The following is a 14,441-nucleotide window of genomic DNA, read 5'->3' as shown; positions in this document are numbered from 1 at the left end:
ATTAGGAAAGAAAAGTAAAGTTGGAGGATTCCACTTTCAATTTAAATCTTTCTATCAAGACAATACAGTGTTGACATACATGGAATACAGACAGAAATAGAAAATCATTGTCAAAAGAGAAATAGGCACTTTATTTATAATGAAATTGTTTGACTAGAGTGCCAGGAAAACCCAGTGAAAGGGAGGAGATCAGTCGACAACCATTATGCACCTATTACAATAATAATTGAAAATTCAGGAGCAGCAGCTGCTGAGGGGGTACAGAAGCTGGAAGACACATATATTGCTGGTTGAAAAGTAAAATGGTTGAAGTGAAATAGTGATTATGAAATAAAAGCAGTTAAACCTGGTATTATTACACAATGGGGCCATTCTCTTTTAAATACATATTTGAGAAAATTGAAAATAAGTATTCACTAAAAAAAAGTGTACACAGATGTTCATAATAGAGTTCACAAAAGCTGGAAAGAAAAGCAGTTTCTATCAAAAGATGAACAGATAAAGATGAATTTACCTACACATTAGTGAATTTAGCCATCAAAATAAATAAGTGCTAATGCTTGTTATAACACAAATGAACCCTGAATAAGTTTTTTAAAAGTCTGTGTATAGAAAATGTGATTGATTGGTTGATACAATGATTTATCCCCAGTGCCTAGCACAGGGTGGGAAGCTATAAGAATGCAGATCAAGCCTTCTCCCTTAATGGTCCAGAGGCAGCCAGAAGTTGAATTACTCTATAATCCTGCTAAGCCCAGTCAATAATATTCTAGTCCCAGTTTGTCTATGGCTTAGCTATTGTTTAAATTTGTATTCATAAAATTCATAGCATTTATGGTAAACAAAATTCATTTCTGCAACATCATCTGTCAAGAAGTGCTTGGACTCATTGTCCTGCTTATTCAAGACTGAGCAGAGAGCAATGCCAAGGGACACCATGTCTCCAAAGCAGCAGAGCAGTGGGCTATAAAGATGGAAAGTAAATGCATGCATGCAGTTTGGTTGATTGAAAAGTTTATGGGTGGAATGTTGGAGGGTGAGAGGACAGGTGAGGATGTGTTAGAATTTGAGATCACATTAGCTAGCCTAGAAGAACTCTCTTGTTCAGCACTGTGTTAACTTCCTGATAATCTTCCAAGTTCACACCAGATATCCTGACAAATAGCTATTGATTTCTAGGACCTCAAAGAAGTCTTGACTAGCTGTACCTGAATGATTCTCACCAAGCCATAAAAACCTTTTGCTTTTAACAATGGCCTAGGGACATTACAAAGACTGTACTGTGGCCACTGAAGACTGTTGTGTGTCACCTAAGTAGGGCTCTTAAAAGTAAATATTCTTATTCTTATCTTACAGAGGCAACCAATCAGTGACTACGATACTACCACCACCCAGGTACAGATGGAGAATTGGAATAGGGTCTTTGTACTGTTGTTTTTCTCATTCTGTAATACTGGTTCCTGAAATTCAACTTCAATAGTTTCTTGTTTCTGCCCTTGGCATATAGGCGTTTTTACATAATTTTGTTTTGACTGACACCTAATAATATGGTCTATATAGCCTTCAGCTGTTTTTAAATAGTTTTGTTTTATCTGTGACCTTAGAATATGGTCTATATGTTAATTTATATTCCACCAAATAAAGTACTTAAGGTGAAAATACTTAGTTAAGGTTTCTATTACTGTGAAGAGACACCATGACCATTGCAACTCTTATAAAAACACATTTTATTGGGGTGGCTCACTTACAGTTCAGAGATTCCATCTATTATAATCATGATGGGGAGCATGGTAGCATTTAGGCAGACATAGTATTGGAGTAGTAGCTAAGAGTCTTATTTCTTGCAGGCAACTGTAAGTTGACTGAGATACAGGAAAGAATCCTGAGCATAGGAAACCCCTACAGTGACACCCTTCTTCCAACAAGGCCATACACACTCCAACAAACCCACACCTTGTAATAGTGCCACTTCCTGTGAGACTATGGAGGTCAATTACACTCAAACTATCACAGTACTAAAAAGCATCATAGAATTTACCTGAAGCTGTGGAACTGGAATAAAGATCATACCCAATGTTAAACTTCATTTAATTAGTATCAATTAATTTAACAAACTGCTGGTGTGGTTCCTGCTATGAACAAACATTATAGTGAGTATAGGGACAGAGCCACAAGACTTTTTTTCTGGTAACAAACAGCTTGTATTTGTTTTAGCTTTAATGAGAAATGACAACAATATAGACAGTATTGGAGGGACTTTTCAAGAAAGTTGAATGAGGATCTAGAGGAAGGGTAGGATGCAGGACTTTGGAAGAAGTCTGTGAGTCCTTCTCTGAGGCAATAATGTTGGATCTGGGCTCTGACACTGAATAAGCAACCTGGTCGGGGGAGGCTTGGCTTGCTTATTAGAAAGAGAGCATAAAATGGCTGTCAGGGGAGAGTTCTTCAATGCCTTTGAGAAAGGCAAAGAAGGCCAAGCAAGAGGGTTGAAGGATATAATTGGAAGAAACAAGATTGGAGAAGGAAGCAGTGCCTAGACTAAAAGGTTTGTAAAGGTTCTGATTAATTGATTATAGTGTAAGAGAAATGGGAAGGTGTATGTTAGAAAGGACCTGGCCTAACCATTTTCTTTAATCATTGTAGAAGTTAAGAGAAAAGCAGGTCAACCAAGTAATCATTGTGCAAAAAGATAACCCTCAGTTTTTTTGGTGGTATCTATGGGAAAAGAGCAGCTACTTTTTAAAGGTTCTTGGTTCATTGAATAGCCCAAGTCTCCAACTGACTCTTCCCACCCCACTAGCTCTTATCTGAGCAGCAAATGCAAACATAGTTTTAGATACATGGGAGCTTAACTGGGGAACACCCACAGAGGAGGAAAGGTTGACTGGGGAGGTTAAGAAGTGGCTAGCATCAGACTGTAGTGTCAGCCTACATCTTTCCAGAGATGGAAGTAAGACTAGCAAGTATCTCAAACTACAGGAGAATTTAGAGTGTCTAATCCGGTTGACAGGGAATTCAAAAGGAGATGTCAATTGTGAATGTTCTGTGTAGAGCAAGAATGGGCTTCCCACTACCTTTGCCATGCTCAAATAATGGCATCAGACAGGTTGGTATAGGCTCAGCATAAATATTGTGGGACATCCCACAATACAGCATCTGGAATGGTTGCTCATCAAAAAGGCTCTCAGATCTCACCTTTTCCACTCCAAGTCATCATCCCTCCTAGCAGTAGGTCCCAACTTCCAGAAACTGGAAGAATTAATCTTCATGGACCTATCAGGTCATTCATCCCAAACTATTCAGAAGTCAAGTTCTTTCTTTGGATCATCTACTTCATCCCTTCAGAGGGTAGTGAGGAATTTCCTTCACTCAGTCTCAAACTTTAAAATGTAGAGAAAGGTAACATCATCTGGGAATGCAGCATGGTATTCTCTAGTACTTGAAAAGCAAAATAAAACAATACGCTAATGTAGATTATGTCATTTTCATTTCTAGAATACTTCTAGAAGACCTTCAAACTGGTCTTCTCTTTGTTGTTACAGATTGTTTAACTAGTGAGAAACAAGTGGATGGGAGGAAAACAGGACAACAAGCATGGTGGTAAACTGGTCTAGCACCCTGGTCTCTGAGCTTCCCAGGTACTGTTTACCTAGTTTTAGTTATTTACTGGGAAACCACTACAAGAAATAATTTGAGAAAAATGTTTGTTCTTTTCCATTCCAATAAAGACCAAGGGAAAACTCCTATTTTTTTTAAGTGAGAATGGGAGAGATATTTAGTATCAAGAAGGAGAAACACCACTGATAACACACTTTATAGAATCTATACTAGAAAGGTATTTTATTTTTTGACCCATTCTGAGAGTGGGAAGAGCTTGTCTCTTAAAAGGATAGGGTACCCAGGAGACAGGGCAAGCCAGCATAATTAATTATAACAGCAGGAGCACATTCATGTTGTTCCAAAGCATAGATCATGTCATTTTTGGTTTAGGACATGTGTTTTACTTCCCTTTCCTCATCTTTTAGTCATCATTAATAAACTATGACAGAACAGAGTTTTCATTTTCAATCATTATCCCTCCAGTTTTGACATCATTTATAAACACCTGTCATTTTTACTCATTAACCCTATAATTCAATTTTTAAGAATCTAGGGACATATGCTAACCTATTCTCAAGTGAGTAGCTTTTGTGGCTATGAGGACACTAGACCAAAACAAAATATTCAAGCCAGTCCAGGCATAGTGCCATGTCCCAAGCAGTGTATTATTAACTCTTAATGGTTAGAGTGCCCTCCTCCGAAATCCTCAGGCCAAAGCTGCTGCAGTTATTATTTAAATTCTAGCATAATACAATGTTTATATTTTATATTTCTATAGAATTTGTCTTATGTCTAATCCTGGCATTCTGTTATTTCTTGATCACATGACACCACAATGGTTCTGCATGTACAAACTTTTCTAAGAAAGGGAGGTCCAGATATCTCATTCTTCTATCATCTTTCCACTCTATACTTTGTTCACCAGTATAAGTCTCTGTGTAGGGCTGAGGTAACCAGTTAATCTAACTTTGTTGCTGTATACGCTGTGTAATTGGCTGAGTGTGTAGTGGGAAAAGGCTGACAGTCTGATCTGTGGCCAACTCCTCTAGCCCACTGAATTTTGTTGACCTCTATAAGTTTACTTTGCTTTGATTATCTTGTTCCTGAATAAGTACAGGGACAGATGTTTCAAGAATATCTCATAGCCTCATAAAGGGACCTTTGGCTTCTTTATGTGTGTCACAACCTCCAATGAAGTAGATAAGTGTATCTCCTTAAAAGTGGGGGGTGGGGATGGGCAGGGTAGTATGCTCAGGACTTTCCTGGGGAACCTTAGAAGCAGAATTCCTGGGAAAAGGCAGAAATTATTGCTATGAAATTTCCCATCAATCTAATATCCCAAATTATAAAAATGTTGAAGGCCCCAAAGTATGCGTCAGGTGGAGATGAAAACCAAACGTGGCATTGTGTCCATCATATGGTCCTGCTTTAATGGATCTTTGTCAAGCAGACAATTGATGGCTGCTTCAAGCCCAGAGCCTTCACTAACCAAATCCAAGCAGCCTTAGGGAGCCACAACATCTAGTTGTGATTGCTCCCAGGGTTGATCACCAACCCCTAATAGAAGTGTTTTATGTCAGCCTTCCCACTATTGCTCTGTATGACAGGCTTTCATCTGTGTTACATGGGGATTGCCATCCACGTACCAAAAGAGCTCACTCAGTGGGTATGATATGATGAATTCTGGCTTGGGAAGTACTTCATATGTGTGGGTCTGCCTCCAGTGTGCACCTTAAGAAGTTATATCTGGTATTTAACTTCCACAGAGACCCAGAGGAGATTGAGAATAAAGATACGCTGCTTCTGAGAAGACTGTGATCAAAGAAGAATTTCAGGGTGAATGGACCACGCCAGCTCCTGAGTTCACTGCTGCTCAACCAGAGTGGGGCAGACTGGTCTGAAGTTGTGCAAGTGACCTCCATACCCATTCAGCAGTTCCCTACCGAAGGCTGTCAAGCCAGTCACTGAGGACTAGTCGGCAGCTCCCACAGCACAGGTAACTGAGTGGGCTGGAGCCACCACTGAGTGGTCCTCAGCTCCTCTACAGGTACCTGAGCAAAGGAATAAATGGTGGAAGGAAAATAAGTTCCAAGAAAAAAGAAGAAGGGCATGATGGCACACCATTTTATCCCAGCACTTCAGAGGCAGAGGCAGGTGGATCTCTGTAAGTTGGAGACCAACATAGTTTACAGAGAAAGTCCCAGTATAGAACTACATAAAGAAATCCTGTCTCAAAAAAAGAAGGTTAAAAAAAGAAAAGAAAGAGAAAGAAATGAAAAAGAGAAAAAACTTCTATGAAAAACATGACATTTCATTGAACTTTTTATGACTGCTCAAGAAATTATGGGTATTATTGAGAATATTGAAGGCCAAGTTGTAACTCTGATATTTCAAATATTTATCATAAAATGGAGCAATCTTTCAGGAAATTAATGGTTCTATTTGAAAGGACAATGCTGTAAAATTCACACAAAATAAATAGGAAAGATATTAATACCACTTCATCAAATCCATATATTGCCATGGAAATGGATACCCTAAACTATGTCATGATTTTCTTATCTAGAAATAATCCCTGTACAAAGGAAGTGAAAACAACAAAGTCATATGAAGATAGTGGAGCCCGTTGGCTCACAATGATTAGATTAATTATTTATTAAAGAGTATTGGCTCACAGTGATTGGATTAATTATTTTACAGAAGTTAGCTTATCTTTCAATCAAATGCAATAGTGACACAGAGAAGTTAAAGATATTTATATTAGTGATTTAATACAGGAAGAGACCATGGAACAAAAGAGTTCAAATGTGACTCTGCCTCTGCCTACTCATTTTTTGCTTGGGGAAACCCTTGTCCTTTAAAATATCCATTAAAATATAGCTTTGGGGGCCTTACATTAGTAATGTATTTAGGAAGAAAAAAGAAGAAAATTTATTTGAAATCCTATAATTCAGCAGTTATCTTTTCCACAATTCTGTAGAAATTCTTTCCAGATAATTACACAAAAATCATCATAAAATGAACTAGACAAGCTTTTTCCTCTATTTTTTCTCGCTTTCTCTCTTTCTTATTTCTTCTTTCTTCCTTTCTTTCTTTTCTTTTCTTTTCTTTTGGGGGTGGGGGAAAGAAAAGAAGGAAGTTTATTTAAGATGACCAAATTGAGAAAAGGGACACAGAGACTCAGTGACTCCCTGAAGTCTGTCTGCACTCCTGGAGTTTAAATAGAGGAATGAGAATATGCATATTTAAGTAGTCCTGTCCGAGGCCTGCCCACCATACAGTCTTGTTCTATAAGAAAGTCTGACAAGTTGTTAGAAGTGTGTGAAATCTCTTTCTGAATGATGTTTCCTCCCTGGTTGTCAGAGGATTTCCTTATCCCTGCATGAAACTTGGGGAGTTCCCCCTCTTTTAAACTTGTTCAGTGTTGAATTCCCAGTCTGTGAGTTAACATATCCTATTGGCTAAGGGGAGTTTCCACTTTCTCAAAGAATGGACCAATAGCAATACACCTAGCATAACCTGAATCAGGTGTGATTAACTCATTAAACCTCAAATTTAGAGGGACTTTCAAGTAAAATACAAATAGAAGATAGAGCAATAATAACCTAGGAAAATGGGCAAAATATGTTGTCTGCAACTTAAATATGACCCTGATAATAAGAATTAGATTATACTGAAAAGTTAAGTAATTTCTTAATTAAAACACAAAGCAATACCAACAAAACCAGCCTTTACATTTCTTCCCCTTTCTTCCAAGGAGATGTGCTAAAAGTTGTCAGCAGAAAGGAATTTGAATCTTCACAAATGAACAGGAGAAAAGAGAATGGTTTTGATGTCAGGCAGGCCCAGTTTTAAACAATGACACTGAATTCTGATACAGCAAGACCTCAAGATTTTCTTTCTTTAGTCTTCTGAAAAATTAGAATATGAATGTATCTTTTAAGCATCAATGACAAAATTAAATGAGGATATAACTCCAAATGCCTCACAAAGTGTATGGTTCAAAGCAGACAGCATACTTGACAGCAGCTGCTACTATTATGAACGATTTTTCAAAACCTCAACTCAAAGGCTCCATGCTCGTACTTAGTGCTGTGTACTACTCATTTAACAGCGTCTGTTTTAATGTTCACTTGACTGGTTGTTTTTGAGCTATTGGAAAAACAAATGGTATTATTGTGATTTGGATTCTGTGACCGGTAAGATCCAATGACAACAGGAGACAGAGAAAAGCACTGGCATTGTGCCTGGGTGGGCAAATGTGGTGGTAAATTTGTAGAGCTCAGGTTCTCAACATGTGAAGGAGGATCAGCCAGGGCCAGGAGTTCTAGATCAGTCTGAGAACGTTTAAATGAAAATATAAAAGCTGGGCATGCTAGTGCACATCTAGCACCTGGCCTCTGGGAAGAAGAAACAAGGCAATCATAAGTTTGAAGTCAGCTTTAGCTACACAGTAAGTTCCAGATCAAATTGGAAAATTTGATTACACAGTGAGTCTCTGTCTCAAAAAAAAAGTATATTGCACATGATGTAACTTATGGGGTTGAGGACAGAATAAATCTGTTCATGACAATTTATATTCCTCACAGAACCTTCCACTCCAAGGAATCATTGGATATGACTGCTCTGAACTGGAAATTAGCCAGTTCTAAACTAGAATATTGCACTATTGCAACTGCCTTAAAATTATTTCTTAGAGGTTTAAATAAGTCAACAAATGGCCACCATGGTTTGTATATCTTAAAATTGTTTTTTTTGTTCCCTCTAAGTAATAGGTCTGCCTATTTTTGTCTTGCTGTTTACAGTAAATATATACCATGATTTACTTTGAAGTCTTTTCCTAAGAGGGTAGATGCTCTGCAGGGTAGCCGGGTTTTTTATTCCTAGAAATAGGCTGTGCTGTTGGTACAGCCAACACTGACATTCTTCACTACTGCCTTCAGCTGAGAAGATTCTTCTGTTTACTGCTCAGATGAATGAGACTAAAGCTCAATGTTGGGAAGAATCACAGATCTAAAAGAAAGTATTAGGAGAGTGTATCTGGCATCAGGCACCACACTGTACTGTGTGCATGGTTCCTGTTTAAAGCCTTATAAATCATGTTGAGTGAGAAATTCTAGCTCCTGTTTGCATGCAGCAACTGAGTGATTCACTCCTGGTTAAAAATTTTTCTATAAGACTTATGCTTCCATCAGCAGTCAGTCACCAACATATTACCAATTCTAAACCATGGGCTGAATATCTACTGAATATCATTCTGAATATAGGGGAATCCTAATCAATATATATTAGAAAAGAAATAGTCTCTGTTTGTAAGAGTTTTTGGCTACTTGTAGAATTAATTTATAACACAGTTAAGGAAGAGTTATAACCCCATAAATAGATTCTCAAGAGAATATAAGAATCCTTAAAACTCCAAATATGTAAAAATTTTTGTATTGTAGGAATTTAAAACCCTAAGATAAAGTATTTTTTAAACATCTTGCTTGCCTATTGACCTAACAATTGAGCTCCACTATCAGCAGAATTACATTCACTATTTTATTGGCCACTGGTCTCTGAGGTACAGAGAACTGCAGCTACCGTGATCACGGCCATCTGTGATTAACCCAGTCACTAAGGCCACACTGTGGCTTAAGTTTTAGTGCTTTCCCTTGATGCAGTCTCCCCTAGTCCCCTAGTATCCAAACACTGGCTTTTATAAAGCCTACAACAAAGCTGGAGGAGACTGTTTCCAAATGCCTTTTGTAATGAATGATGGCAGTGTGTCTGTTCTGGCACTGTGATGGAAACCAAAGAAATGCACAGAACTTCAGAAAGGTGGGCTTAAAGAGAGTTGGCCCTACCAGCAGGCATCCCCTCTACCCACTTTTCTTTAGAGATCCAACAGACTCCTGGGATCAGAAAGTGACAGCAGAGAAGGGAAAAATCCCTAGGACAGAGGCAAAGATGGAAGATACCTCATCCACAATGGCCAGGAAACTGCCATACCAGACTTTGACTGTTGAAAGCTAAACTCCCATCTTGTTTAAATGGCTACAATTGTATGCATATGGGTAGTTGGCTGTAGCTGAACTGATACAGTTATTAAAGGATCAGAATCTCTGGTGTGTAAATTTAATGGGAGACACAGCCTTCAGTTACACAAGACAAGAGAATTGAGATGTAAACACTAACTGTCTTTTAAATGATTGAATTCACTGGTGATTGGTTGTTAATAATCCTGTTCAGAGAGCATTTTCTGGTGGAAGTTTGGAAGTTTGAGGTGTAATGGGTTTGATGGAAGGGTAGAAATTAAAAACAGCAAAAAAAGGTTAAAAGCTAGTTGTGCATCTGTAACATTTTAATCTCAAAAAAATGTCCTTCTGACTCCTGATGGCCAACTGTGGGACTTAGGGCCTGTCTGCCTTGAAGACAAATAAAGTGAGGGAGCAGAGCTCCTGGCCTTCTCATCATGACAGTAGCAGCAATACTAGACTAGTATACTATGACTGCTCTAATGGGCTGGATATCTAATTTTTGTCACCTTTAACTGAGTCTATACAACTGCTTAAATTGTACTGATATAGTCTTCACTTCAAGCAAAAACTGATGTGCATGAGATTAAGCATCTCTTAAAGTCATACAGATGGTGAGGTGAGGGATGTACTGTAAATAGGGTGACTAACTTCCTTGGTCTTTACAAGATTGAGAGGTTTCCTGAGATCTAAACTCTGCCTGACTATAAAGCTCTGTTATACTACCTTTAGGTGCAGGATTCATGAATCTCTGACACACTTCCCAGGAGGGTAAAGATCTCTACAGAGCTAGTTCTGGTCAGGCTGGAACCTACTGTTCCTAGAGGCAGGCCCTGGAGTCAGGGACTATGTTGATGGGACTCAAGACTTTTTTGCCTTCTGATCCAAGCCAGGAACTCGCCTCTTGTTGCCCTTAGTCAACATCCTCAGAGACCTTCGTCCTGTGTAGACAGCAGGGCTATCTCCTCTAATGCGTAGGCCTCTGGACTTCATCCACTTGTGAAAATGTCATTCTTGGACCTCCGAGGGAGTAGGCAGGAGCCAGAGACCTCTGTGGGGCCAGGCATGAGTCTGGGACCTCAGAGTAAGAAGGCTTGAGCCAGGACCTCTGTGGATCCCGGCGTTGGTCTGGTACGTCAAAGGGAATAGGCAGGAACCAGAAACCTCTGTGGATACAAGTGTAAGTCTGGGACGGCTGAGGGAATAAGCCTGAGCCAGATTCTCTATGGGTCTGAAGGCCTGGGAACTCCAAGAAAGTACACCAAAGCCAGAGACTTCAAACCAGGGACCGCTGCAGGAGCAGATTCAGACCAGGATTTACAGAAACAGGTCAAAGCCGACAACTTATGCTGGAGAGATTGTGGAGTAAAGGGAACACTCCTGCATTGCTGGGGGGAATGCAAGCTGGTACAGCCCCTTTGGATGTCATTGTGGTGATTTCTCAGAAAATTAGGAAACAATCTTCCTCAAGACCCAGTAATACCACTTTTGGGTATATATCCAAAGGATGCTCAGTTGTGCCACAAAGACATGTGTTCAACTATGTTCATAGCAGCATTGTTTGTCATAGTGAGAACTTGGAAACAACTTAAATGTCCCTCAACCAAAGAAAGGATAAGGAAAATGTGATACATTTACACAATGGAGTACTACACAGCAGAAAAAACTAATGGCATATTGAATTTTGCAGGCAAATTGATGGAGCTAGAAAACATCATTTTGAGTGAGGTAACCCAGATACAGGAAGACAGTTATCAGATGTACTCACTCTTGAGTGGTTTTTAAACATAAAACAAAGAAAAACAGCCCACAAATCACAATCCCAGAGAACCTAGACAACAATGAGGACCCTAAGAGAGACATACATAGATCTAATCTACATGGGAAGTAGAAAAAGACAAGATCTCCTGAGTAAATTTGGAGCATGGGGACCTTGGGAGAGGGTTGAAAGCAAGGGGAGAGATAGGGAAGGGAGCAGAGAAAAATGTAGAGCTCAATAAAAATAATTTAAAAAAAAACAAAAAAGAAAATGTCATTCTTTTTGTCTAAAATTCTCTCCAAATCTTCCTCTTCACTTTAGGCACTGAACAAGACTATTTAATTAACTATAATTATTCTACAATATGTATTCATAAAGATATAAGCATATAAACTTGAATGATGTCTGAGTCCCGCCCTTCTTTGTGTTAGTTTGCCAAATAAAGTGCTATCAATGGGATTATGTAGATGCCTCCCAAATAAATTTACTGAAATAGTAGTCATCTAGGTCAGAGAAGCCCTTACATGCCTTTCTCCATAGGGTTTATGGAATGTAGAAACTTTCTCAAAGATGTATTTCTTGTGTGTGTGTGTGTGTGTGTGTGTATGTGTGTGTGTATGTGAGTGTATATAAATATATAAATATATAAATATATATGGGTATGTGTATGTATGTGTGTATATATGTGTGTGTTTATACATGTGTGTGTTTATGTGTATATGTATGTATATATATGTGTGTGTGCATGTGTGTATGTATATACATATGTGTGTGTGTGTATGTCTGTGTGTATGTGTCTATGTGTGTGTGTATGTGTGTGTATAAGTAATTTTTCATAGATTCCCAGAAAGACTATGGTCTAAAGATTAATGTAGAATCCAGTTGAAAGTATATCTTTGTTGTTGTTGTTGTTGTTTTCAAGACAAGGTTTCCCTCAAAGTCAAAGTGATTCACAGTGGTAACCTGCCTCAGAGTATTAACTGTGATTCGAGTTGTGGCTTAGATGTGTCAGAGTGTTAAGGTGGAGCTTGATGAGAGGTGTGGTCAAAGCAGTGCCAAGGAAATACAGCTATAGTTCTAGTAGGCAGGGCACCATACCTTGGGGGTGTGCTTAGAACTGCAACCCTTAAACCTTAAACAGAACCCTTAAACATAGCCTTGTGATCTATAGCAGAACACCTAAGATAGTATCATTCTTTTGGCCAGAAACTTGTCTTTGGATAGTTGGATTCTTATTTCTCATGTTATCTTCCAAAATGCAGCTTTTCTCATAAATAATTTAAAGCACGCTTACTTAATATTGTATTTGGGATCTAAAAGCTCTTATATTAGGGCCAAAACATTAGTCATATGTTCATATTATACCTGTACATTTAGTTGGTAAATAATTTTGAAGTAACCTGGCCATTCTGTGCTGCTGTTTACTTATGTATTTTTCCTCACAGAACAGTAGTGAGGTTAAAGTGAACTAAAGTTGACCAGTGACAGAGTTCATGTTCCATTAACACTGACAGAACCTCTGGCATTGAGGGCGTGTGACAATTCAAGAGGCCAGAGGTCCTTTACCTCTGGAAACTTCCTCTGTCTGACTCTTTCAAAGGACTTTGTAATGGACACAGAGCAAGGGAGGAGGGTTCTTAGGATACTACTCAATGGAAGATAACATATAGGCCAAGAGGAACACCTTCTGGAGATATAGATGAAAAAGAAATACCTGGACTGAATCTTGACAATTGTCCTAGTAAAGAACAGGGAACATCAGTGGTTTGTACCCTACTTTTCCCCAGAACACACACAAAAGCAGGGATCCTGAAACAATATGGTTCCTTACTCAGGCCTACACTCTTCCTCTGGCCCCTGTTATGCTCAGGAGCCTATCTGCCTGAGTCCCAAGGAACTGGTGATCTCTCCCTCAGCCCTGGGAAGCATGGCCTGGGTACAGTTTCCTGTTCCACTGTCTCCACATCACTGCCTTGTGAAGAACTGCTCTAGACTGTGCTAGTCCCCTTTGGAAGACATCCCTGAGCTGTATACGTCAGCAGAAGGGAGGTTGCTGCGGGATAAGGAATGAAGATAAGACAGGACCTGGCCAGGATTACAGAAAGTTGCTAAGCACACTAAAGGTCACTGCAAGAGCCTCCTCACACACAGGCTTGTTCGGGAGATTAGTCTCAACAGTTCACGGTACTGGAGTGTTTTCACCTGACCAAGATCAGAGTGATAAAGATTAAGAAGAGATGGATTCCTTTTTATGATTAAAACCCATATTTTACTATCATTATTATTAAAGAGAAGAGTTGAGAAAGAAGCACAATGGGGCACTGCAGGGGACACCCATCCTGGACTCTGGAATGAAGTTGATGGTTCTCTGCATTGGGGTGGTTTCCTGAATCCAGTAACAGGGCTGCTGAGAACAGCCCCTTGAAGCAAGCTTGGGTGTACTGAATACTAACCCCTAACTTGATAGGCTCTGGGATATGAAGCTAATAGCCCTCTTCTTTTTCTGAACCTGGGATCGGACTGTGGCTTCTTTTCTCTTCTCATCTTCAACCAAATGTTTCAAATCGCACCACCCTTTCTCAGTGAGGAGCCTGCAGTATAGTCACCATGCTGAAAAGCAACCTGGGGAAATCTTGATTTCCCTTCTTTGTCTCAAGTCTCTTGACAAGGTTTCTAGGGAAAGCTATGAGTAGTATTATCTGTGGCAGCTAGATACTTCTAATGAAAACACACTGTAAACACAAGTGCTCTTTTGCCAGGTCTGTAGGGGCAGCAAGAAAGAGTGCCAGGCCCTGAGTCATGCCCCTGGCATAGGCAGCCAGTCATCTGCCAGCCTTCAGCTTTAAAGCAGCAGCAAGTCTTTGTCTTCTGCTGCCACCTGGTGGAAATTCCCCACCCAACATTGTTAGAGTTATGCTTCAGTTACTCCGCTCCTCCTCCTTCTTCCTCTTCCTCCTACTCTTGCCTTCTCTTCTTCCTCTGCCTCCTTCGCTTAAAAAAGTTTCTATTATATTTTGAGAGTATGAGATAATAGCATAATTTCCCTTCCTTTTCTTTCCTTCACC

The 14,441-nt window shown here is 39.4% G+C and overlaps 1 pseudogene; it reads left to right on the top strand.

Moving 5' to 3' along the window:
- The first annotated feature begins 2,423 nt into the window (after window positions 1-2,423).
- On the top strand, window positions 2,424-14,222 carry LOC121677124 (annotated as a pseudogene).
- Window positions 14,223-14,441: the final 219 nt, after the last annotated feature.

Source organism: Arvicola amphibius, chromosome 3 (assembly GCF_903992535.2).
Source record: "Arvicola amphibius chromosome 3, mArvAmp1.2, whole genome shotgun sequence".
In the NCBI taxonomy this organism is placed as follows: Eukaryota; Metazoa; Chordata; class Mammalia; order Rodentia; family Cricetidae; genus Arvicola; species Arvicola amphibius.
Note: the sequence above shows the minus strand (reverse complement) of the source record. Positions and strands in the feature narration are given on the sequence as shown.